The sequence below is a fragment of the Callithrix jacchus genome, chromosome 1 (genome assembly GCF_049354715.1).
Source record: "Callithrix jacchus isolate 240 chromosome 1, calJac240_pri, whole genome shotgun sequence".
Lineage (NCBI taxonomy): Eukaryota > Metazoa > Chordata > Mammalia > Primates > Cebidae > Callithrix > Callithrix jacchus.
This window is the reverse complement of record NC_133502.1, coordinates 42,879,152-42,903,734: the sequence shown is the minus strand read 5'-3', so window position 1 is coordinate 42,903,734 and position 24,583 is coordinate 42,879,152. Positions and strand designations below refer to the sequence as shown.

Genomic DNA, 24,583 nt, shown 5'->3' with positions numbered 1-24,583 from the left:
GTGCACAACAGTTGATTAGACACATTGATCTTTCTTCTCTCTTTCAAAGGCCCCAGTTCATACCCATCTCAAAGCCCTTGCACTTTCTGTTCCTTCTCCTTAAAAGGATCTTTCCCCCAATCTTCATATCATTGCCTCATTCTCATGACTGAGGTATTAAATCCAGTCTCTTAAAATTAATCCCTCAAATCCTCAGGGAGACCTTTCCAGACCACCTGAGCAACACTGGTCCCTCATCACTCCCCACCGTATCATCCTATTTTAGTCTGCTTCATAAGAATGCAGGTCTGAAATTATCTAAGATTATTTACTAATTACGAATAAATGTAAACTCTTGCCATTGTGAAATTTTGTATATTACATTTAGACTGTTCCAACGCAAAAGTTGATTCTCTGTCATTAAGGTATGCTTCTTAAAATGACGAACCTGAGTCATGGAAGTAGTTAATCATATCTATTTCTTCATTAAAAACAAAAACCTGTTACTCTTTATTTGTTCCATTCACCTTTAAGTAACTTTTTTTCTATTTTCAGTCAAAATGTAACATATAATTCTTCAAATTATAAAAATTATTATAACCACTATATTAGTTTGTTCTCATGCTACTAATAAAGACATACCTGAGACTGGGTAATTTATAAAGGAAAGATGTTTAAAGGACTCACAGTTCCACATGGCTGGGAAGGCCTCACAATCATGGCAGAAGACGAAGGAAGAGCAAAGGCACATCTTAAGATGGCATCAGGCAAGAGAGTATGTGTAGGGACACTCCCCTTTATAAAACTATCAGATCTCATGAGACTTATTCACTATCATGAGAACAACACAGGGAAAACCCACCCCATGATTCAGTTACCTCCCAACAGGTCCCTCTCTCGACATGTGGGGATTATAACAATTCCAGGTGGGATTTGGGTTGGGACACAGAGCCAAACCATATCACATATGAAACAGGTAAAGAATGATATAGTGGCCGAGCACGGTGGCTCAAGCCTGTAATCCCAGCACTTTGGGAGGCTGAGGCGGGTGGATCACAAGGTCAAGAGATCGAGACCATCCTGGTCAACATGGTGACACCCCGTCTCTACTAAAAATACAAAAAATTAGCTGGGCATGGTGGCGCGTGCCTGTAATCCCAGCTACTCAGGAGGCTGAGGCAGGAGAATTGCTTGAACCCAGGAAGCGGAGGTTGAGGTGAGCCGAGATCGCGCCATTGCACTCCAGCCTGGGTAACAAGAGCGAAACTCCGGCTTAAAAAAAAAAAGAATGATATAGTATTAGCAGTTTTATATGGGTCAACCAAAGAGTCTAGCTTCAGATACTGGTTGCAATTTCCTAGACCCCAGATTGCTTGAGTTATCAGACTTGAGGGAAAAAAATCCTCTATAATAATGTACTTTTCTGAACAGATGGGAGACACTCTCTACATCATTCAAAATAAAATTAATGTGCTAAAGAAAATTCTGGTTTACCTTTGCTATACTTTAGAGAAATGCATGTTGTGAAATAGTTAAACATCAGCTTGATAGTGTAGATAAAAAAGGGAAAACACTTTTAAATAGGCATGGTTAATAGCTCCTTTTTAAAAGCAAAATCTAACTATAGGCACATACACACTGAGACACAGTGCATCCATCAACCTTAGAAAAAGGTTTCTGGTCTGAGTATTGACATGCAGGGTACTGGCAGAGCTCGAGATAATGGAGCAGCTTTATTCCTAGAGTGCTGTTTTTAACTGAAACTTCATTGATGTATGCGAGGTTTTCTGAGAGAAAGTAACAGATCAAAAATGACTGGATTTCTATATATTGCAGGAGATTTTCTTCCCTACACAAATTACGTGAAATATTCCTATAGGTTACTAGATTTTACAAATTCTAACCTCAGACAACTTCAGATTATTAACGTAGATGATCCAATGTGTGGGTTATTTGTCACATTGTTTTTAATTCTTGCTTAGCATCTACCTAACAACTGACCCACTTCTGAACTAACCCTCTTTTCCTGGATAGCCACCAACATTACTTCAAGGAATAGTAGCTTAAGTAACTCCAGGTTGAAAAATAAAATCTTTTTAAGTTAAAAGTGATTCCACACACTTCAAAATATTTTGAAATTTTACATTATGTTAGATCATTTATGACTCTATATTCCTTCACTAAGGTGTCTTTTACCATTTTTATTTGGAATGTTTAGATCCAATGTTCTCAGTGTTTATTTGCTCCCTTCAAAGAAGCATGAGTAGACTTGAGATCCACTTAGGAGAGGTAGCACTGTGTAAGCTGAAAATCTTCAGGTTTAAATTGCAGTCACAGTGTGCTGAAATAGAACGTAAATTTCTTCATTCATCAGCTTCATAAAAATAAGAAGTAATATCTTTAATAAAAGCAGCTGAACATTAGTTACAGTGCCAACAACTAGGATTAAAAAGTAAAATAAAATCTAAAGAAATAAAAAAATGTATAACACTAATTAAACCACAGTTTATTGAAATGTTGGGTCTGTCCTCATAAAACATGGGAATGATTCTTTCGAGCTCACAAAATATTTTTAGGTTTAGGTACTAGTTGAGCTTGTCCTCAATCGAGATTTTCATATATTTGAATTTAAAATGCCTGGAACTGGCCATTAGTTTTTGCCTAGCTTGACACTAGTATAAAAATCTTCCTGAGGAGGATTCTTTGTAGGTTGAATGCTTTGAAAACCCCCTTGGAAACAGGGCCCTGGAACCTGGCAGAAAAAGAAATGTATGGAGCTGCTTCCAGGAAACAAGAAGACAAATGCATTTGTAATGAAGCTTGCTGTTTATGAGGAATACTGGCAAGGGTAGAAAGACCTGAAAGAAATACACAAGTTTTGTGAAGCCATGTGCTGCAATATGTGTTACATGTTATGATGGGTTGTATTTTATCCCTCCCAAAATTCATATGCTGAAGTCCTAATCCCAGCATATAAGAATATGACATTATTTGGAGATAGGGTCTTTATAGGAATAATCAAGTTAAAATGAGGTCATTGTGGGGGCGGGGTTCCTAATTCAATATAACTAATGACCGTATATAAGGAGAATTTGAGACATGAAGACACGTAAGGCCAATATGTACATCACAAAACAGATCCTTCCCTCATAGCCCTTAGAAAGAATCAACCCTACCAACACCCTAATTTTAGACTCCTATCCTCCAGAACTGTGAGACGATACATTTCTGTTCTATTCTCTAAAATACCCAGTTTGTGGCACTTTGTTACACCTACCCTTACAAATAATACGCATGGCAAGGGGATGTTAAATGCAGCCCGTGCACAAGATCTTTAGTAAAATCTTTAGCTGGCAACTTGATCTTGGACTTTGCGGGCTCCAGAATTATGAGAAATAAATTTCTGTTGTTTATAAGTTACCCAGATTACATTGCACATTCATTCTTTCAGTGCAGCGGAATCATTTTATTGGGAATGTAAAAAGCCTTCGAATCCCAGATATCGTGAGTATGTGATAAAAAGAAAGAGAATACAAACTGATAGCCAACAAGGGAGTTATACCAGTTTCTCCTTACTTCGTATTGTACCATGAAAAAATTCTACAATGGAAAGAAAATTCTGCAGCTTTTTCCCACCTCTATTCTTCCTTTCTGCCTCCTCATTCCTTTTTTAAGTCTCTATATTTTTATGAAGTAAGGTATTGTAGAGAGAGTCTAGGTCTTAAAATCAGGCAGGTGAGTATTTAAATTCCAGCTCTGTTACTTAAATTCTCTAAGGCACAGTTTTATGATGTGTAAAACAAAAACAAAACTTTCTTTAAAAATCATTGTCATTAAATAAAAGGAATAGCAAAAGGCTAAAAACATTACAAGGAAGCAACCAGCCAAATCTAAAATACAGAATATGCTTCATGGTAAGTGGCCATGTTTCCTTAACAAAAATAAATGGCACAAAAAGGGCAGAAGGGCACTCAAAGATTTAAAAGAGAGAGACATACCAGCCAGATGCTGGGTGCTATGTTCTGAATGCATTTTCCCAAAATCCATATGTTGAAATCCCAACCCCAAGCTGATGGTATTGGGAGGTGGTAAGGAGGCAGGTAGAAGTGATTAGATCATCCCCTAAAAAATGGGATTAGTGTTCTTATAAAAGAGGCCCAGAGAACTGCCTTGCCCATTCTACCATGTCAAGACACAGCTAGAAGGCACAGTCTATGAGGAAGTTTACCTTCCTCAGACTCTGAATATGCTGGCACCTTGATCTTGGACTTTGCAGGCTCCATAACCAAAGAAATAAATTTATGTTGCTTGTAAGTTACCCAGACTAAGGTAGTTTGTTATTGCAGCCTGAGGACTAACATATTGTGTACATAACTTGTTTGGATCCTGATTTAAGTAAATTATATTAAGCCATTCTTGCATTGCTATAAATAAGTAGCTGCGACTGGGTAATTTATAAAGAAAATAGATTTAATTGGCTCATCATCCTGCAGACTTTACAGGAAGCACAGTGCTGGCATCTGCTCGACTTCTAGGGAGGCCTCAGGAAATTTACAATCATGGCAGAAGGCAAAGGAGGAGCAGGCACATCACATGGAAAAAGCAGGTGTGAGAGAGAAAGAAAAAGAGATGGATGGGAGGTGCCATACATTTTTAAACAATCAGATATCATGAGAATTCACCATCATGAGGGGCAGAACCAAGGGGATGGTGTTAAACCACATATGAAAAATCTGCCCCCATGATCCATTCATCTCCCACCAGGCCCCACCTCCAACACTGGGAATTACATTTCAACATGAGATTTGGGTGGGGGCAAATATCCAAACCATATCACAAACAAACTATAAAAGGATTTTTAAAAAATTAATTGGGGAGATTTGAATAATAATAAATAGTAGGTAATATTATAACCTGTTTCTTTTTCATGTGCAACAATGGCACTGTGGCTAATTTTTTTCTAAACGCCCTTATATGTTACAAACATAATTAAATATTTATATGAAATGTCTGATTTGCTTAATATACTATAAGAAAAAAGTGAAAGTAAAGTTGAATCAGAAATGGGATAATAATTATTGAAGTTAGGTGATGAATATCCAGAACTTTAATTATTCTCTTTATCTTTTAATGTACTTCAAATTTTCCATAACAAAATTTTTTAAATATATCACACATTTATAGTAGAAATGTGTTAAATGTAACTTTTCTTCCCTTTTGACAAATTTGTATGTATTTTGGGACCAGTAAATAGCCTTTCATTTCTATTAAAGAGAAAAAATCTCCCCTCCCAAAAAAATAAGTTTTCGCTTAACCTGTATTACTATCACCCACTGAGTAACCAGCAAGCCCATCAAAGTTTTTCAAATTCTTTAACAAAAAAGTTTCTCAAAACAAACTTACGTGGAAAAATGCAGCCTGAAAATAAGAAAGGTTGTCACCCACATATTAGAAATTTCAAACATTTTCTGTTCTTGATAAGGTAAAAGGGAAGGTCTGAGGTATGTGCACATGGACGGCTCCTGCTTTCTTCTCTTATGAGAGAGAAATGTGCCCAGGAAGGAAATGGAAGGGACTCTAAGCCCTGTGAGCTCCCCACCATTCAGGGGAAGAAAGGATTATGGTGAGCCACGTAGAAACAACAAAGACAAACTACTTTCCAACCTAGGACCTGGCAAAAAATATACTGTGTTAGGAAAGGAATGGAAAGTTCCTGTGGCTGGTGCATGGAGTGTGTGGCATTTGAAATTGACAGCACATTTTATAACTTTAGAAGTTATACATATTTAGTATAGAAAATTTAGAGAGGTATACCTGGTTACAAAGAAGAAAGTAAAAGTCACCTATAATTTTATACCCTAGAAATAATCATGAGTAATGTTTTATGGATATTGCTTTTAGGCCTTTTGTTTATATACATAGAGCTAAAATATATGGAACAGTTGTCAATGAAATTCAGATTATACTACAGAAAGCATTTCTATATTTCAGTTAGCAAGTAATTTTAGTGGCTGCATAATATTCTATTGTTACAAATCGTGTAGAACAGAGAGTAGAGAACGATGAGAACTTGAGCACATGTATGATTACTTCCTGAATCACCAACCCCTTCCCCAATACTAAAACCAATAATGTTAATTACATAAAATGGGAGGACTGCATCAACATTGGGAACTAGAAAAGAGCGTCATGAAAATGCCAGAAGCACCAAAGAAGTTCTGCTGGAAAGATTAAGGAAGACGTACTAAAGATGACTCATCACAGAAAGTTCAAGGTGGAGCTCCAAGGCCTCTCAAACACTCAGGGGCTAAGAAGGCACAGAAAATTTCCAGATGAAAATCCCATGAATAAGCAAAACTCCAGGAAAAATGCCAAGGTAGTGGAGGCAGTGGGATAACGAACAGATATCATGTGGCAATACTGAATGGAGTATCTCCAGAGGACACTTCTCAATATCACCATTGTTCTTGGTAAGTAAATACTTCCCTTTTTCTCCTGCTTCTCTCAAGTAACTGATCATGAATTAGCTTTGAGATTTATGTTTAAAGGCAGGTGTCCATCTGTATCCAAACAAATCAGGAAACCCAACAACAATTCTTCCTGTTTCCAGAGATAATTTCATGCTTGGTCACAATGCTCACTATTTAAGAGAAGAAATAAATGGAAAATAGATATAGATAATAGGGCCTGTAAAAGAAATCTTTAACTGAAGTAGAGTCAACAAGATCAGAAGCAGAAAATATTTTTGTGATATTTAATTCAGGAAAAGTATTTCAGATGTAAGCTGGAAAAAACATTGTTTCTACAAAAATAAAGATGCAAATTAAGGCAATAAGTCACAGGACAGAGATGAAAGAGAACAAACGAATTGGTGAGCAGAAGTGCAAAGGAAGGCATGTGAGATCAGGAATGATTTGAAATGAAACAGGTAATAATGGAATGTCAATACTTAATTCATTAAAATTTCTAGTGTTTAATAAGGTCCAGAGAACAAAATGAACTGTCTGAAAGTCAAATACAGAGTTTGGCCTTGAAAAAACCTCCCAGAATACACTGCAAAAGAAAAACCAATTGCAATGATTAGAGAGAAGGTTGAGAACTGACAATCAAAACCCTACATACAGGCAATTTGTATTTCTCACGACTGGTAGAAATGAAAAATTGTCCATATCCAAAGAGATAACAGACAAAAAACACATCTAAACTCAAGAACATTCTGAATCAGGAATAAAAATAATTTGTCCTGCGCTAGAAAAATCATCATTAGAAAGAACTAATAATTATAAATAGCCTGGTAGAATTCTTGAACTTCACAGTGACCATAAGCACCTGTGCAATAGTCTGTGCACGGAGAGGATAACTCAGTTTTGAGAATTGTGATCCAGGATTTAGACATTTACCAAAGTTCATTCACATGTAACACAGCAAGACTGTCTCAGATATCAATGACCCAGTAGGTATTCTACCTGAGATGAGAAATAACTACAACATGTCTCCAGCCAACTAAGAAATGATTCAAAATAAAAACCCCATTAAGAAAATCACTTATGGAAGGAGCACCACTAAGCAATGAATCTTCAGAAATCCCCTTACAATGTCCTCCTCGCTCAGTCTCACAACCTCTTTCCAGTTTTCCTCACACTCTCTTTTGCTGCCTCTTCCTCCACCCAAACTTTCAATGTTGAAATTCCTTGGGATTCTCGGTCCTCATATGTTTACCTGTTGTCCTATACAGTGGCACCCATTCTGATAGCTTGAAAGACCATGTATATATTTATGACTGTCAGCTTATAGCTCCAGGAAACTCTAGACTCATCAGTCCAGCTACTATTTGACATCTCAGCTCTCTCATACACACCTCAAACTTAACATGTCCCAACAAAATTTTCTTCAATGTTGTTCCACTTCGTGTAGTCTTCCCTAACTCAGCAAAAAGCACCACAAAGTTGCTAAACCAGAAGCCTAGGAGACATCCCTTAGTCCTCTCTCTCCTCCCTTCAAGCTCCATATTCAATCTACCAAGCAAACTTTTCCATTCTATATGCAAAATATATATTTTGAAACTTTCTGGTCTTCTCTGTCCCCAGGGCCATTATTCTAATCCAATCCACCATCATCTGTCACTCTGGCTACCCCAACAACTTCCTAGCTGATCTCCCTACCTCTACCCTAAAGAGCTTTTAACATAATCTCTATGCAGCTGTCAAAAAATACGTTTTAAAAGTCAAATTGGATAATTTCATTTCCCTGCTTCATATTCTTCAATGACTTTCATTGCATTATATATAACATTCAAACCCATAAGAAAAGCTTATGTGCCCTATAAAATCTGTTACCATTTCTACTCCACCACAGCTGATGCCTCTCTATGTAACTGCTCACCAGGCTCCAGCTTCTGCAACCCTGAACATTTCCAGAGCATGCCAGGTTCTGCTCCCACTTGAGGACACAGAGATGGAATATGTAGCTTTCATATACATTATCCTCTGCCACCCAAGCTCTGCATGGCTGCCTTCTTCTCATTTACCACAGTCACCTCCTCCACTGCCATTTCCTATCCCAATAACCTGCTCTTTCCTTCAGTGGCCTTACCACTGAATTGTTTTGATCATTCTGTAATTATTTTGATCATTCATCTTTTCTTTGTTTTCTGCCTGTCTCTGCCATAAAAATAAAAGCTTCCTGAGGACAGAGTCTATGCTTTTTTTCAGCATTCTGTCTCCAGGAATTTAACACATTGGAGAGGCCAATGGATATATGTTAAAATACATTGAATGAATGAGCGAATGGATGGATGTTGAAAACATAGTTGCAAACAGAATACTTAGATTTACCGTAAAACAGCTTATGATTCCACAATCCTACTACTGGGTACATATCCAAAGGAAATTAGAACAGTATGCCAAAGAGATATCTGTACTCTCTTGTTCACTAGAGCATTATTCACAATAGCCAAGATAGGAAATCAACCTAAACCCATCAATGAATAAATGGACAAAGAAAACATAGTGTTTATGTGTATGTGCATGTGTGTGTGTATATATGTATATGTGTATATATAACATACATATATGTACACACATACAATGGAAGATTATATACCCTTAAAAAAGAATAAAATCCTGTTATTTGTGACAACATGGATAAATCTGGAGTATGTTACATTAAGTGAAATAAGTCATGCACAGAAAGACAAATACGACATGATCTCATTCATTAGTGAAATATTTAAAAGCTGAACTGACGGAAGCATAGAATAGAATAGTAGTTACCTGGGGCTGGATGGAGAAGGAGATTAGGGTGATAATAGTCAAAGGATACAAAATTTCAATTCGGAGGAATACGCTGAAGATACCTCTTGGACACCATGTGACTACAGTTAATAACAGTGTTTTGTATTCTTGGAAATTGCTGAGAGTAAATTTTAAGTGTTCCCACCACAAAAAAAAAAGATAAGTATGTAAGGTAATGCGTATGTTAATTAGCTCATTTTAGCTTTCCACAATGTCTACATGTATTAAAGCATCATATTATACATGATAAATAATAAAATTAAAATGTTTGATCAAAATAAATTACCAAAGCTGACTCAAAGTGCTATCCAATCTAACAACTATGGAATGTAAGAAAGTTCACCAAAGAACTACCCCTGAAAAGAACATAGGATCCACATTTTTTAACAGACAAAATTTACTGATTAGCCTTTTGAAAGACAAATCATTCCTACAGATGCTTTAAAAGATATTTTCAAAAGCATTAAAACCATGAAAAAATATAATAATTCCTTTTACAGTGTTAACATTAGCAAAGAAAGAAAAGTTCAAGGAAAGAAAACTGTAGAGCAAATTATTTAGGACTGAAATACAAAGCATCCTGAATCAAACAAACAAAATGAATCCATAACAGTGTTTTTAAAGGTTAGCACACACCATGACCAAATAAAGATATTTTAAGAATGTAAAGATAGTTTCCTCTTAGGAAGTCTAGCAATTGAATACATCACATTAATAGGATAGTGAATAAAAAGTATACAGTCATCTCAGTAGATACACAAAAGGTATTTAATAAGATTCTACAAAAATTCAAAATAATAAATTCTGAGTAAAATAAGAATAGGACAATAATTTCTTTTCTAACTGTTATTTCAAGTTCGGGGGTACAAGTGCAGGTTTGTTAGATCGGTAAATTTGCGTCATAGGGGTTTGTTGTAGAGATTATTTCATCATCCAAGTATTAAACCTAGTACCCGTTAGTTACTTTTCCTGATCCTCTCCCTCCTCCCACCCTACACTCTCCAAAAGACCCCAGTGTGTATTGTTCCTATGTATGTAGGACAACATTTTCTTTTCTTTTTTTTTTTTTTTTTTGAGACGGAGTTTCGCTCTTGTTACCCAGGCTAGAGTGCAATGGCGCGATCTCGGCTCACCGCAACCTCCGCCTCCTGGGTTCAGGCAATTCTCCTGCCTCAGCCTCCTGAGTAGCTGGGATTACAGGCACGTGCCACCGTGCCCAGCTAATTTTTTGTATTTTTAGTAGAGACAGGGTTTCACCATGTTGACCAGGATGGTGTAGGACAACATTTTCTTACCGTGACTTAAAACCTATCACAAAACAACATTCGGGATCTTGTTGAATGATAGGGAATAGACTCATCCCTATAAGAATCTGAATACAGGCCACGACTGTAATCCCAGCACTTTGGGAGGCTGAGGAGGGCAGATCACTTGAGGTCAGGAGTTTGAGACCAGCCTAGCCAACACAGCAAAACCCAGTCTCTACTAAAAATACCAAATTTAGCTGGGTGTGGTGGCTGTACCTGTAGTCCCAGCTTCTAGGGAGACTGAGGCACAAGAATTGCTTGAACCCAGGAGATGGAGGTTGCAGTGAGCTGAGATTATATTACTGCACCCCAGTCTGGGCAACAGAACATGACTCTGTATCAAAAAAAAAAAAAAAAAAAAAAAGAGAGAATCTGAGTACAAGGATGCCTGTCAACATCATTTTGAAAGTACAATCAGTGAAATCATTAAACAGGGAAAAATACGAATATTATAGATGGGGCAGCAAGCCTATTGTTATGATTATCTACCTAGATACCACCAAAGGGAACCAATGAAATTTGACTACACCTCTTAGAGACGTTAAAAACTATGACTTGTTACAGAATTAACATAACATGATTCAATTCCTTTCCTAGGTAGTAATAACTGTCGAAAATCTAGATATGGGAAATTATCTCATTCATAATACAACCAAAAATATAAAATGCCTGGGAGAAAATATTAATGATACATGGCATCTTTATAAAGAAAACTGCAAAACTTTACAGAGAAACATAAAAGAAGATGTGAATAAATTGAGACATCATGTCTCTGAATACAAAGCCTTAATAGAGATTTGAGTTATCTCAAAATTAATGTATGAATGTAACAAAATCATATACAATTTAGCATAATGGTTAGATGTACAATCTTAGGAGATGAGACATTGGGCAAGTTACTTAACCTCTCTGAGCTGTTAGTCGTGAAAGAGTATCTGTCTGGTAGAATTGCTGCAGAGGTTTAATAAAATAGTACATACAAAACCTTTAGCACTGTATCTGCCCTCTAATTAGGATTAATAATGTTTACTATTTTTAATTACTATTATTTCAACTAAGTCAGGGCTTTAAACATTTTCTGCAAACATACAGATAGTAAATATCTTTATCTTTGCAAGTCATATAGTCTCTTTCACATATTCTTCATCACATATTCCTGTTTGTTTACAACCCTTTAAAAGTATATAAACTATTCTTAACTTGGGTCTGTATAAAAAACAGGCTATGGATCAGATTTGGCCTGTGGGCTATGGTTTGCTGACCTATGATTCAACCAAGTAAAAGAAATGTAATATGACTAATAATCAGAGAAATGTAAAATAAATACAAATTACCAGATGGGAAAGGTTTTTTTTTAAAAAATATGGTGTTTATAAAGATATGTGGAAATGGGCACTCACGTGCTATTGGTGAGTTTATGACTGGTAGCCAGTTCTTATGGAGATATTCTTATGTTTGAATAAGGATGTTTATCACGAGTTTATTTGTAATGTTGAAAAATCAATAACACTTAAATGTCTAACCATAGAGGACTGTGTTATTAAATTACAGTTCCTTTATACAATAGAATAATATTCAGGTATTAAAAATAATGACAGATCTAGTATAACCTTTTAAAATTGGAAAACAGAATATTAAAATAGTTTTATCAATAACTCATACAAGAGAGCTGATGGATGAGTTAGAATAAGTAACACCATATTCAGAAAACAGCTGAGAATGACTCAATGTCTCTCAATAAGCCTGGGCACTGCCTTCAGTGGATACAACAGAAGGAAAAATCCAACCTCAAGTGCAACCGTGACAGTCTACCAGGGGCAAACTCCTTCATTTTTAGGAATGTCTCTTTTCAAACTCTTTTTAAAATGCTGTGGTCCGATGTAACTGATTTTTCAGGTTCCCTTGTTATTCTTAAAGACTTTCCAGTCCATTCAAGGCTATTGAAAAATGTGTGGCATTCATGGAATAGTATTACTGTTTTCTGGGAAGGACCATCAGTTTTTCTATTTTTTTTTTAATGTACAGTGTACACTCTGAACTTTGGACAAGGTTTTTTTTTCAAGGCTAGAAAAACTGAAGCATCCAAAATTTATCATCACCTATTTCAATAGCCACCTATTTTTGTAACCTCATTGACTTTGTGGCGTGACCTCTTGAGACCACATAGGTTTTCTACTCCTGCAATGTTCCAAAATCTTTATCCCATAATCTGTACCCAGCCTCTCAGAAGCCCACACTTTACAATGTAGCCGACATATCTAAGTGTCTAGAAGTTCATGCCATTGAAGATAAGTGGTGTGTTACTTCTCCGAGGTAACCAATAGATGTTTAACTGTCAGCCTCCAGGGACAGTGACTTACCTGCAGCAGTGTCTTTGTCCAGTGATTAACTTTTAGGCAACTTGGCAGGGTGGCTGAGTGAGATAACTAAAAAGCCTTTAATGTGAGGTGCCCGTATGGAAAGCTTCATTCTGAAGAAATCTACACTCTGGTATTGTTGGTGTTTTTCCTTCGTTAAGGTCCTAACATTTGCTGGTTTGGTTTTAGTTTTTTTGTTGGTTTGTCTTTTCTGAGAGTTCCTGACATCCTTCCCCACATCCCCACTGCCCAGTGTAACCAAGCAGAAAACAGAGATACCTGGGCACCTAGGGAGTTGTTTTGTATTGTTTTGTTTCTATCTACCTATTTAAAGTAGTGAATGCAGTGGAGGTTTAGATGAGCACTCCTTATGAGTCAAAACAATAAAAAATTGATGCTAATGTAAGCATCGAAGTGGAGAAATCCAGATGGGATGGTGGTAGCTGTACCAAAAAAAGAAAGAAAAAATAATAATGAGAAATGAGCAAACATAAGTGGTCAAGCTACAAGACCTTGGGTATAATTCTATGATGAGCAATTCTATGCGTGACCTTCAGAGGAAACTTACCTATTTCATGATTTGTTGACAGGCTGGTGTTTGACATTTTGACTAAAGGACCTAGTTACATTGTGAAAAGAGGAAGATACCCTTTAGGTAAGGAATATAAACAAATGTCTTCAACCTAGACATTTTTGAAAGAGCTCAAGAGACTCCCACTAAAGTGCATGAGTATTTTTGAAAAAGAAGATATTTTAGAACCTATGATCTCGCTGTTAAATTATGTTTTTCAGACATACATAGAAAAATACAGTGGATACAATTTGATCATTTAATCCAAGAATTAGAAAAGCACAGCTACTGTAAAGGAAGAGACCAGAGAAATAAAAAGGCAAGAAGAATATGAATGAAATATTTAAACTTCAACCTATTTTTTTCAAATATATAGACCCCTTGAAATTTCTAATTTCTAATCAAGAATAAGGAAAACATAAAGGAAGATGAATGTTTCTACTTATCTTTACCATAAGGGACATTCAGAATGCTCCCCCTTCTAAGGTACTGTTTCAGAAAAAAATAGAATATTTGACAGAGATTGAAATCTCTAAGGAAAAAGTTATAAAACATCTTGAGAAAATTCAGGCTCACTAGAACAGAAGGAGTGGATGACATTTAGCAATTAACTCTAAGAAAACAAAAAAATGTGCAATAGCAAAAATGCTGATAGGTTTTGCATAAAACAGAGTAATCTATTTTGGCCTTGAACAGATGTTAACAGTTCCTTCAAAGTCACTAACTAGAATTCAGCTGAAAATTCCTTTCTATCATCTATGTGCCTCTTACGGGGGTGGCGGGGGAAGGCAGGGGGTGGGGGAAGGTGAGTTTCCTGTTTTACAGAGATTTGTTAAAGAAGGAAAAATGTTTTGTTTTTAGTATGCCAAGTTTTGATAGTCATGGCTTTGGTGCTGTCTTCTCCAGTGGTAAATTCACTTGCTGGATAAGTCTATTCAGTACATAACCCTTGTTTTTGAATCACTGGGTCCTGCAAGATGAACATCCTGGACATTTATGAATGAGATGCTCTAATGGGCATCTTAAATTCTCTTGCTAAATATTTTATCTTGTATAAAAGGAAATTCATTCAAAGTATGTTAGGTATTCTTTTATTAGAATAATGTTGGATGGTTGATATCAAGGAAGGGCTATACTTTAAATGATTTAAATTTTTGTATTGCTCTTTACAAGCTAAAAGTTATCATCAACAAGCTGAGCATTCCATTTAATCACAAGCAAATATAGTACAGCAACAACAAATAATATCAAAGAAATGTCAAGCTGAAGACAGAGGCCCACAAGAAGCTCATGATTGTGAAAAGTTAACATACTCTAAAGAAGGCAATTTGGCAAAAAAAAAATTCTATTGCTGAAATAAAAGCATGTTTTCAGCATGTGACTTTGTGAATATTGCTGGCAGGGTTAATTATATATTTTAATAATCAAATGTGTGCTTTTTGCTTGTAAATAATGAATTAAAGCATATATTTACATGCATAGTCAATGTAAATTAACCCTTATTTTCTTCTATGGTTACCACTGCATGGAGCTATAGGCCAGGCATGGTGGCTCATGCCTATAATCTCAGCACATTGAGAGGCCAAGGTGGATGGATCATCTGAGGTCCAGAGTTTGAGACCAGACTGACCCACATGGTAAAACCCCAGCTCTACTAAAAATACAAAAATTAGCTGTGGGTGATGGGGTGTGCCTGTAGTCCCAGCTACTTGGGAGGCTGAGGTCGGAGAATTGCTTGAACATGGAGGCTGAGGTTGCAGCGAGCTGAGAGTATGCCACTGCACTCCAGGCTGGATGACTGAGTGAGACTCCATCTCAAAAAAAAAAAAAAAAAAAAATTAAAAAGAGTAAATCATGGACGTTTGTAAGGCATAAATACAGCTAAAAACTCTGCTGTAATAAATGGTCTATATCAGATCATTCCAGTCTCCAGTCCATGTTATTTCCGTCTATTCAAAAGATCCACTCTATTCTCTACCTGGCTACCTTTCAAAACCATCTCAAGTTCACCCTCCAATCCACAATGATATCTCCTGTCTATGAACCCAGGTCACTTCATAGCCCTCATTTGGCAATTAGCCATTTGGCAAAAATATCACCTGTAATATTTCTTTAATTGGTATTATTTAATATCTATATCTATCAATCCACTTGGCTATATCTCCCTCTTTTTCTCTTCCCCTCTCTGTGTCTCTTCTTTCCTCTCTCTCGCCCTGTCTCTTTCTTCTTTACCTTTAAAACTATGTTTTAAGCTTTATGAGAGCAAGTATCAGGTAAAGTAAGATGTATGGCCTAGTATTTCATGACACATAACACTGTGTCTTGCATAGAGTAAGTGTTTAATAAAAGTTTCTTGATTTAGGACATGAGTTTTTAAAACCTACCCTTACAAGGGAGGCCTGGCAGGTGTCTGCTAAGGCTTAATTAAACTGAAGAGCTAAGATGTGAAGGATGAGAAAGTGCTAGGTAGCTAGACAGTGGGGTTTAGCAAGGCTTGGCAATATTTCAGAGGTGTCGTGCCAAATCCTTCTTCATCCACTGCCTCTCAAGGTGGGATAGATGGCAACTACTTTGGGGAGAGGGAAGCATAGCAGATTCTCACAAACAATTCACCTACTTGCCCTATCAGAGCCCAATGTAGTATGAAAAGGTTTTAAGAAGCTTCTCAGCAGAGGAATACCAAGGACGTGAAGGACAAAAGCTTCACAGGCCTTCAACTCATAGAACGACCAGGGAAGAGGAAAAATGTGGAGATTTCCTCCTATATTCCCATCTTCCTTTTACCATCCAAGCACGCTAAAGCCAGAGTCTTAATTATCAGTTAAGAAACACAGTTTTACTTGACAATGAGATGAGAGAAAGATAAGACACTTGAGAGAAGAAAGTGTTTCTGAGAGAAATTTGGTAGCCAACAAACTTACTTCTTCCTTCACATTTTATCTGTGACATCAAAACCATACCAATAATATCTTTTTTTCACTTCACCACTACACAATCTATGCATATAACAAACATACAACACTTGTACCTCATCAATTTATGCAAATAAAAGAATTCTAGATGTAAAAAGCAAAAGACATTTAGAAAAGTTTAGAGAAAGTTTTGCACCCCAGATAGCAAATAGAATAAAGAGAAACAGGATTGGCAGTGGAAGTGGAAAGATAAAATCTTCCTATAAACTTTAATTCTTCTTGATTCAGCTCTGGAATATATTTATGTTTTGCCTGGTGCTCAAAATTGTAGAAATGGAAAACTTGACTCAAATATTTACTAATAATTTAGTCACCAAAGGTACTTAGTCCAGTTAAAGAAAAACCACTAAAATAACAGAAATTTTTCCATGTTAACTTTCTAGAATACTAAGTAGGTTCTGGTGGAAGATCTTGAATCAAATGCTTGTAAGTTTCAATGTAAGCACAAAATCGTTGCAAACTACTCTCATTTTCTGAGAAGGAAGGAAAAGAATCAAAAATATAATTTTGGAACAATGACAATTGGATGTAGGAACATGTAGAATTATATATAAAAATTATATAATCTTTGCTAATGACTTCTTTGAAAAGAAAAAATGGACTTACCAATATATTTAACATAGAATTTCAAAAGATCCAAAGACTTTCATATGTGTGAAACCCACAAAAGTCCATAAACCTCAGATTTAAAAATCCCTGTTGCAGATGGAAATACCAGCTGCATAGAGGCTCATGGGAAGACCACTGAAATTCTACAGACACATGGTACCTCTCCTAGTCAAAGACACAGCTACGATGACATATTCATTGGAAATGCTTTGAATGCAGTAATTTACTTTGAGTCAACATAAGTGTAGCAGACAAACTAATGCCACACCCCTCCTACAAAGATGTCCGCATCCTAACCCCTGGAACTTGTTCATATGCTCTTACATGGCAAGTTACAGAGAGAATTCAAATTAGTAGTCAGGTTACTTTGAAATAAAGAGGTTATCCTGGATTATTTGAGTAGATCAAGTGTAATCACAAAGGTCCTTATAAGTGAAAGATGTAGGCAAGAGAGTCAGTGGCAGAGTGATGCAATGTGAAAAAGAATGGACTGGACATTGCTGAATTTGAAGACAGAAGACAATCACAAGCCAAGGAATGCAGGGGGCCTCCAGAATCTGGGAGAGGTAAGGAAATGAAATCCCCCGTCAAGCCTCCAATGAGAACACAGCCCTGCCAACATCGTCACTGTCTTACATTCTCACACTGCTATGAAGAAATAGCGCAGACTGGGTAATGTATAAAGGAAAGAAGTTCAATTGACTCATAGTTCTACAGGGCTGGGTAGGCCTTAGAAAACTTGCAATCACAGCAGAAGAGGAAGCAAAGGAATTCTTCTTCACATGGCAGCAGGAAGGAGGAGAATGAGTGAAGGTAGGGAAATCCCCTCATAAAACTATCAGATCTCGTGAGAACTCTCTGTCATAAGAACAGCATAAGGGTAACTGCCCCCATGATTCAATCACCTCCCACCAAGTTCCTCCCATAACGCATAAGGATTATGGGAACTACAATTCAAAATGAGATTTTGGTGGGGACACAGCCAGACCACATCATTCACTTAAGCCTAGTGAAACTCATTTCAGACTTTTGTCCTTCAGAATTGTAAGATCATAAATTTGTACTGTTTTATGCCAGTAAGTTTGTGGTAATTTCTTATGGCAGTAAGAGGAAACTAATATAGTAGGCAAAAGGAACAGAAGTAGAAACATGTCCTTTTTCTGCTAGCGAGGAAAGCCAGAGGGATTATTATATTTGTTTTTCTAGGCAGTGTTCAAAGCAAGCAGAGCAGATTAACATTTCAGAACTATAGAAAGTTTTGATCTGACACCCATTCATTATAAAGGAAAAGTATAAAATAAGTCAATAAGGAAAAAATATATCCAAGACAAACTGATAACACCTTGATAAGCACTTATTATGCACTCACAGGTTGTAAGTCAAGGTAAAGTGTGCAAGATCAATGTAGGGGGGTAAATCCCTCCCTGAGATCCAGAGACAAGGCTTCGCCTGAAAGCATCTTTTTGATGACAGAAAAGAAAATGTATCTTTAGCTACAGTCTTTCACAAATCCATATATCAACTGATTTTTTATCAAAAAAAAGTCATACAGGCATGACTATAGTTACAATCAGAACAGCTTGCCTTACAAAAGAATGTATTTCTCATAAACTAAGATAATAATCCTAGAAGTGTTTTCTGTATCACTCAGCTCATTTTTCTTCACACAGGAGTCGCTGTACCTTCCCTTTATCTTTGCAAAACTCAACTTGACATTGGTACCTACATCAGTAGGTACTAATAAGCAAGCAAAAACATATTTCTTTCCCAGAAATCCATAGACAAACATTCAGTGTCAAGGACAGATTTTTTTTTTTCCTATAAGTTTTGAGGACCACCTACAACAGCTATGACAGCTGTGCTAATCGAAAAAGCAAACGAGGCCACAAAGGACTGTTCTTTGACCATGTAATCAATTTTCCACTCAATGCATTGTTCATTCTTAGAGACTTTAATGCCAGAATTGATTTTAACAGCCATTATAGAAATACTTAAGTCAAAGGGCTTGCAACCTTTTTTAGCATGACCAATGGAATTTTTAAAATAGATATGTGAATAAATCATTGAGTATGATTCATATGCTCTTTTAAAAAGGTTCTTTGAGTCACTGTCCAGACACATTCTTTACAAGTAGTCAAGTGGACTAAGTAAAATCCCATACTGAGAAATAGTGCATTAGCTCCGTTTATGCTTATAAAATTATGTTTGAAACCATTTTCAAACCATTTGTATACCATTTTCAGCAGCTCCCAGAAAAGCCAATAGATAATCAGGTAGCATATAATAGATGACCACGATTCAACATGAAACCTGAAGGAGTTGAGTAAGCAGTCATGACAAAAATGTGACATCAATTTGTAGTCAAGACAGATATTTAAGACCCCAGAAATGAGGAGAGATAATAAAGAAATAGCTAATTGCTGCTCAAGGTTACCAGGTTGCTCCATATGAAATAAAATGTTGAAAGAATTAATTAAATGACTCTATGTATTTCTCAAAAATTCAAAGAACAAGATAAACTAAAATCCTTGCTTGCTCATGTATCTTCTGACAAGAACTACTTTGGGTATTACATGTCTGGAAACAGAAATGCACATAAAATGGAGTCTAAGTTATAATTAACATAAAGAACAAACAACTATTTAAAAGGATGCATATTTACAGACATTTAATGTGTGGAAGCTTTTTTTTTATATATATAACTAATGGTAGAGCTTTAGTTTGTACTCCCACAGTAGACAAATTTCTGATAAAATTAGTATCTGTTTAAATTATAACCAAAATGGCATTGCCCAATAAGAAATTGTTTTGTCCAGAAATTTACAATTAGATTGAGTTTATGTTTGACTGAAATAGCACAGAATCCAAATCACTGGATTGGAGGATCGATAGGTAAATCTCATTATTAGATTCCCCCTTCAATCTTACTATCTTACGTTCATCAGCTTCCAAAAGACTTTAGATCTCCCTCTCTGTAGCACATCTAGGCTCAAACATTTTCATCATAGGGTGTATGCATGGATTCTGTTTAATAGGCAGTTACTGTTCAGGGAGTGAACAGTGTTGTTATAATATAAGCAGGCATCCATCAGCATTCTCAGCACCACGCCCATTCTTAAGGAGATGTCCTAGAGTGTCATAGTGTCAAGGAGATGTCATAGAGTGCACTGGTGACACAGATAGGACATCCACATTAGCAATCAACATTATCTAGAATTCTGCATGTACCACAAAGCAGAGCTTTAATTCCATTTTAGGTTTGTTTTTTTTTTTTTTTTTGCCAATCAGTTTGAGCTTTATGAGGTTGCTCAGGTTAGCCTTGAACTGATGACCTCGCCTTCGCGAGTGCCATGACCTCCGGCGGGAGCCACTTTGGACCCCCCATTTTAGGTTTTAACTAGGAGCAAAGAAAGTAGGCAAACGATGATGTCTTTCCTCATCTTTGTTCAGTGTCAACACTGAGCACCATTCATTCACCTTGAAGCTGAATGTGCCTTCTTTTCATGTTTCCTCTTCAATAAAAACAAGACAGAAAACATTCTCAATATAAAATAATTTCAGTTTAATTCCAGAGAAACATAGAGTTAAACTCACTAAAATGTTCATTTTTAACATCCCATGGCGGGGGAAGGCGGATCAAACAGTATATTTATTGATTTAATAGTGAATAAAAACTCACGCATTGAATATAACTAACATCTGATATTCTGAAAGTTACTGATACTAAAGGTGCATTAAAAGTCATTCATAGAAGATAATGAGTGAAAATTTCAGGGAAGGATATAGTTTGAATTTTCTCTTTGAAGATGGAGAGAATAAGTCAGCTTGACTGATAATATGAGATGATTTAGAATCATGAAAAAGATCTATTAGAGCATGCATTAAAAATGGCATCACACCTCTCCACAGGCCCCTGACTGACACAGGAAGCAATTGCAAACTCAAAGCTTTCAGTACTCTTCAGGGAGTTTATTTGGTAATTTGTAATCTTATTCCTGATTCTGTAAACAAAAGACAGTCAAAAGCAGCCTAATCTTCTTTTGGGACAGCGTGGCCTTCAAAAATCAAACAGGCAGTCTTCTTATGCCATATTCCCTTTGTACTCTGATTGTCATCTTCCCCCTTAAGGGCAAAGTGTACTTTGAGTTCATCTGCAGAATACTAAATACAGATTTAGCCATATACATATTAACAGCATTTCTAAAACCAGTAGATCACTGAACTATCTAAATGGCAATGATGTACATTTTCACACTGGGTAATCATATATTGGGTGGATTGCGCTGTGTGCTCCTGTTCTTATATCACCTTAAAAATGATTTGTAAAAATTATTTGACCTATATTTTAAGAGCCTTAATAAATACTAGACAGTTTAGGGTTATGTGTATGGAGACTATTCAGAGTAGCTGTCAACGTGGTTCTCAAAAAGTCTTTGACAGACAGGTGATTAGGACTTAAATGCCTAATTTCTAAATATATTTAATTTCTTTTTCCTTTTCTGAGGAAAACTCTGGCTCTGTCACTCCGGCTGGAGTGCAGTGGTGTGATCAGGGCTTGGATCACTGTAGCCTCAACCCCCTAGGATAGTGATCCTCCCCCTTCAGCCTCTAGAGTAGCTGGGACTACAGGTGTGCAGAAACACACCCAGCTACATTTTGTATTGTTTTGTAGAGATGGGGTTCACTGTGTTGGAAAAGCTGATCTCAAACTCCTAGGCTCAAGAGATCTACATGCCTTGGCCTCCCAAAGTGTTAGGACTACAGGTGTGAGCCACCATGCCATGCCCAGCTTAAATATATTTAATTTCTAGACTCAAATTTTTTGAAAAAATATAATCATTAATGATGTATAAATCAAGTTTAGCTTTCTTAGACTTTTCAGTTAGTAGGCAAATGCCCGTGTTGTCTCTTCTGACAAGCTTACCTAATTACAGTGTTCCATGGGTTGATGAGGACAAATGACAGCATAGTCAAACCACTCTTAGGAAGTGGAGCACAATTAACAATATAAAGACAATTAACACTGACCCTTAATTTATACCTCAGCTTTACTCTCCATACTTTCTGCCTTTAGTAAACAAGGTCCTACAGATAAAATTACTCCATTAGAAACCTAACCTCTTTTGGTTAAAGCTTTATGTTCAATAAGAATTGTTTTATGATGATTTCTATGGTATAAGCATTTTCCATATACAATGTTCTAATCCTCAGCAGTCTACTAGATGTGCACTATCATCATCATTGTTCCCATTGAAACTGAAGCACAGAGAGGTTCAGTAATTTGCCCACAATCTCACAGCCAGTAAATGGGAAAGCCGCAATTCAAATCCCATAAACAGAGATCCTGCATCCACGTTCTCAGCCACAATGCCTTGCTGCCTCAGAAAAATATAATCACCTTCTTTCTTATACTGGCCAGTCTTTTATTGTGCTTTTGCACTCATGGTTATGCAAGTTGTTTAAATATTAGTTGATTTCCAAAGGAGACTGCATTAATTAAGCACCTAGTTCAAATTCCTTCCTCTTACCTCAAAGTACTCTCTGTCCCCACAAACAACATCCCCTTGCTAATCTCTTGCTTAATCTAGCATATCATAAACTTAAGCACATCTTACGTTTGTCCGGTATAAATTGGACTTTTGAAAAAAAAGAACAATTACTGGTATTTAAGTCATGAAAGATGAACAGAGACAAAGATACATAGTTTCCTGTCCTTGTAATGTACTTTTTGGTTTGAGCCTACAAAAAATGATAAATATTTGTTCCTTTTCTTTTTGGTGACTCTCACCTTGAAATGATCTCCCTTTATTAATTTTAAATTTTTATCTGGAATTGAGAATCACATCCTCCAACTTTGATTGAGCAGAGCATAGGAGAAAGGAAGATATTCCCCCAAAACTACCCCACAGCTGTATTATACCACTGTCAGTAAGGGCCCCTTTATTTCTCTCCTTTCTGATCAGGATTGGCCTATTCTGGAAAAGGAGAAATGGTGAACAGTCTTAGCTTCTGGCACACACACACGTGGAACGAAGTCTAAAGAATATCAGCTTTAAATCAGCAATGAACAACACTCTATACAGCAAGGAACACAAAAACTCAATCTGCTTTAGCAAACTGGGTAGGAAAACAAATGCCTTGCAAGTGGGAAAAGGAGATTCTCTGACCAGAGCCAGCCACTCCACTTTTCTCTCTCCTTCCATTCTCACAAGGAACTCTCCCTTTCTTATCCTTCATACCTGGTCAAACTTTTCCCGTTGATCCTCGTGCTTTTTCTTTCAGTCCATGAGATAGAGAGTGCACATAAAAGGCATGTAGATTACAAGCAGGAAATTGACATATACTTTGTCATAGAAGTTAGCCCTAGTTAACATATTATTGAAAATATTATTGCAAAGAGCAGAGGAGCCGAGTGTGGCTTCAGGACCATCAAGGAAGAAAGAGGATGCTCTACTTGCTGGGCCAGAGTCAAGGCAGGTAGAGGGAGCACTTTTCTCAGAGCAGAGGGGAGGGACTGATGACAGAGGAATCTACCCAGCCATCTGGGCACACTAATAGTATCTTGCCATATCCCTGGGCCACCCAAACAGAGCATCAGAAAAGGAGGGTGATCAGATTGAGCTGATCAGCATTGCCAGCTCCCCAGACAGATACTCAGCTCTGCATCTGGAGAACAACCTCTTGCACTACTCAAGACCCAGTGTTCATTCATTCTAACCAGCAAAATCTGAGCCAGACTGATGGAAAAGGAATATGTGTTCCTTCGTGAAATAATTGACTAAGATTTGTTAAATTTTTCCAAGAAATATATTTAAAATGAGACCAAATTGGTCACAGCTACAAAATAGAAGCTTAAAAAAAAAAAAAAACAGATAAGCAGGACCATATTTTAAAATTTCAATTTCTATTGAGTTTCTACTTTGCAGCCTCAGTCTTTCCATGTAAAATGTTTTCTCACTATGAATCCTTTTAAAATCTATATGCTTGGCATGCTAGAGGAATGAAAGAACAGTTCTATTAATGAGCTGCAGGCACAGAAGGAATTTTAATAAAACATCATGATCCTTAAGTAAAGACTTGTTATAGCAAAAGTAAAGTATGTTTAACTGTTCTATTTTCTAAAATTAATACATAAATGATTTTGTTTATGGGATATCCTCTCTGAAATGCCTGTAGTATTTTGTGCTAATATTGCTTACTTTTTGCTTCAGTATATCCATTTTCTCATACATTAAATTACTAGACAAAATTTAATATACTTTCTTTTTGAGATAGACTCTCACTCTGTCACCCAGGCTGGAGTGCAGTTTACCTCCTAAATATTCAGGGAAAAGTCTTATAACATCTGTCCTAACTATTCTATACAATGGAAATTATGTAAAAAGCATTAATAATTAAAAGCATCACAAATTTAAATCATAATCACAATATGAATGCTGATAAATTCTATTTAATATGTCATAGCTGCGAAAATTATAAATTATATAATCATGTA

General features: G+C 36.5%; 1 long non-coding RNA gene across 3 annotated transcripts in view; it reads right to left on the bottom strand.

Moving 5' to 3' along the window:
• Positions 1 to 20,178, bottom strand: part of LOC118151523 (uncharacterized) — a 231,745-nt gene extending 211,567 nt beyond the window's left edge. For all 3 annotated transcript variants that reach the window (XR_004739886.3, XR_013526387.1, XR_013526383.1), the window contains exon 1: positions 20,025 to 20,178. This is a non-coding gene — a long non-coding RNA (uncharacterized LOC118151523). The remainder of the gene's footprint in view (positions 1 to 20,024) is intronic.
• Between the last annotated feature and the right edge of the window lie 4,405 nt (positions 20,179 to 24,583).